This window comes from Lactuca virosa, chromosome 4, assembly GCF_052849685.1.
Source record: "Lactuca virosa cultivar CGN04683 chromosome 4, Lactuca_virosa_CGN04683_v6, whole genome shotgun sequence".
NCBI classification, from domain to species: Eukaryota; Viridiplantae; Streptophyta; class Magnoliopsida; order Asterales; family Asteraceae; genus Lactuca; species Lactuca virosa.
Window position 1 is genome coordinate 353,002,648 of NC_136429.1, and position 3,525 is coordinate 353,006,172.

Below are 3,525 nucleotides of genomic sequence, written 5' to 3' on the forward strand. Positions count from 1 at the left end.
GCCTTGAGCTTTCTCAAATTCTGGTCTTACACACAAGTGCCATGGGCTACCCCCATCGTCTTTCCTTGCAATGCCGAGGGCCAAATCCCAGTCTTACATACAAGTGCCAGGGGCCAGATCTTGGTCTTTCATACAATTGTCAGGGGCCAAATCCTGGTCTTTCATGCAAGTATCACAGAGAAAACTAGCATCCCATAAAATAAGTAATGGGTCGACATTGGTGCCTTCGACCCATGGATCTAATGAGAAAACTCACCTCACAAACAGATAATCAAACCGAATAGCACGCCGCTCCGAGATCAACTCTACCAGTCACCTTAATTAATTCATAGACACAATCTCAACATACATATCAAAATACCTAAAATACCCCTAGGTCAAACCCTTGTAAAAATCCAGGTCAAAGTCAACCGAGTAGACTCAGTGAGTACGTTGGGCGTACACAAAAAGAATGCAAGTCGTAATAATTGGCTGAACAGAATCGGGGAGCTGATCACGTACGTGCAGCGTACCCCTTGGTAAGACCAACGTACGCGACTGCTCTAAAATTTATCCATGAAGTGCCTAATCCTTAAACACTTATGTCTAAAATCCAGATCTAGACCCTAAAAGGTGATCTTAACCATAAAGTTTCCAACTTTATGGTTTCGCATTGCTATTAAGACCTTTATAAGAAAAACCCTAACTTATTGACCCATTAAGACAACTTAGACCATGGATGGGAAGAAAACAATGTCCAATATCACATTTTTATGACATAACACACCCTAAAACATCTGGAAGGACAACTCAAATGTCTTGGAGGATTCCATGCTCATAAAGATCAAGATTGGGACAAAAAGGTGCAAAATTTAAGCTAAAAGTAGATCCAAATGAAATACTCATCAAGATTGGAGCTTTATACCTCCAAAGGATGCACAAAGAGAAGTAGATGTTGGATCCAAGGCCTTGAGTGAAACACCACAACCTCAAGTTCTTCCTTCTTCTCCAAAAGCTCCAAAATGATACCAAATAGGATCTTCAAGCTTTACAAGGCACTCACACACTTTAGCGTTTCGAAATGAGGAAAGGGGCTGAAGATGAGAGGGTGCATGAGGCCATAAAGGTGCTTAAATAGGGTCCAAACCCTAAAAATTAGGGTTCGTACCCTGGCTATGTATGCCCAATGTACGCACACAAGACAAAAAATGACAGAAATGCTAATGGGAACCAATCTTGTAAACAAATCATAACCCTAATGGTCAAAAGAAAATACCTGAAAAGTTAGATGTTACAACTCTCCCCCACTTGAACTAGACTTCGCCCTCGAAGTCTGCTACCGCGAATAAATCAGGGTAGTGCTCTCGTATTTCCGCCTCAGGATCCCATGTCTATTCGGAACCTTTCTGATGTTGCCACTGGACCTTGACCAGTAACACTTCTTTGTTGCGTAGAGCCTTCGTCTTCTGATCCATGATCAATACTGGTCTCTCCACATAATTCAGATGATCATCAACCTGAATTTCATCCAGAGGAAACACTGCGGACTCATCAGCCACACACTTCTGAAGCTGAGACACATGGAAGGTGTCGTGGATCTGGCTGAGCTCATCATGCAAATCCATCCAGTATGCAACATTGCCCACCCAGGCGGATATCCTAAAACGACCAATGAACCTGAGGCCCAACTTGCCCCGCTTCCGAAATTAGATGACACCTTTCCAAGGTGACACTTTTCAAAAGCACCAAATCTCCTACCTGAAACTCTAGGTCTGAACGTCGTCGGTCTGCATAACTGATGAGTGCAGATTATACCTACTAGTTTTAAATTTATAACCTAACTAACTTAACTAACTAATATGCACCTAGGCAGTGTACCTAGTCGGATTGTAGTTTAGTAAAGTAAGTTGGGGTCGAACACAGGGAACAGATTTAACTAACTAAAATAATTACTCTAAATTAATCTAAAATCAAACAATAATTTAAAAGGTTTTTATCTGATTTTGCAAGTTCAGACAAACTTAATTACTAAACAAAGGTTCAATCAATTACTAAAAACACTTCCGTTTAGTTCGAATCCACTTCTTCTTTATGGTTAGCTAACAATTATGGATTATCAAAGTGGGTTACCTAATATTATATTATTAGTAATTTAAGTCTGAGTTTACTAATATTTAACTAATTCATGTAAAACCATGCATTGTCACACACAATCAAACACAGAATCAGTTATGGATTATGAATAGGCTATGTAAGATTCATTATGCAAACATAATTATGGTCATAATTTATGTTCTCCAGCACAGCTAAATTCAATTACTTCAATCACTTATCTAAGATTGGGTCGATCCTAGCTCTAGCAATTCAATATTCACTAAATCACGAGGTGTCAAGTTCATGTAATTTAATAATCACTAAGCTACACAGAACATGAATTCAAGCAACTAAACAACCAAATATTAGCATGATGGGTATTAACAATAAGACACAAGCACAATACCAACAAGTCAAATCCATAATTAATTAAACTAATCCATAAGTTGAAGCTTCATCTAGCTAAACAGGAGTAGCTAAATTCAGCTACTCATGGTAGAAATCAAACACAAAAACTCAATAGAGATAAACCTAAACATGATCAAACCAAATAAATTGATGTTTTCGTCTAGATCTCTTCAAATCTTGAGCTCCAATCGTTTCCTCCTCTTCTAAGGGTTTTCCAGAGGTTATTTTTCATAATGCTTCTCCAGAAAGTCACCTCCAAGTCTCTCAATTCGTCATAATGTTCGGATATATATACTTTCCTAAAATTTGGCCACCACAACGTGGTAATGGCACCACGTCGTGGTCCTCGTGTTTATCCCGTATTCTCCAAGCCAGCGTCAAAAATCACGAAGATTCCATTCACCACGTTGTGGTGGGACCACCACGTCGTGGTGGTTAGAAATCCGACTTTTCTCAAAACACTAAAGCCGTCCGAAGTTGTGTCTAGTTTTCAGATCATTTTGAATCACCTTAATCGGAGTTACGAGTCATAAGAGATGGTCAAAATACTGACGAGGGGTCAAGCTGTCAAGCAACATCCTTTATGTATCTTCTTCTTGCCTAAGCTCACATTTTCCTGCTTCCAGCTTCCATGTTGCTTCCGAGCATGTCTTTTATGCTACATAACAGATATCAAACATAATAAGTACCTTTTGTTCTATAATGAGCATAAATATAGCTAAAAATATTAAGATAGGATGTAATATATATATATATATATATATATATATATATATATATATATATATATATATATATATATATATATATATATATATATGCACATATCAATAACTCTTTTGCTGGCTCTGCACGAATCACAACCTATCGCAAACCTGTTGAATGAACTCAGTGGTTTTGAGTACAACCTCAGTACTCCCCATGATTCGATGCCCGACCTCCCCCCCAACAAACCATGGTCCTGCACCTTCTTCCATAAAACATCTCAAATGGTGGTCGGTCAATACTGGCATGATAAATGTTGTTGTATGAGAACTCGGACAG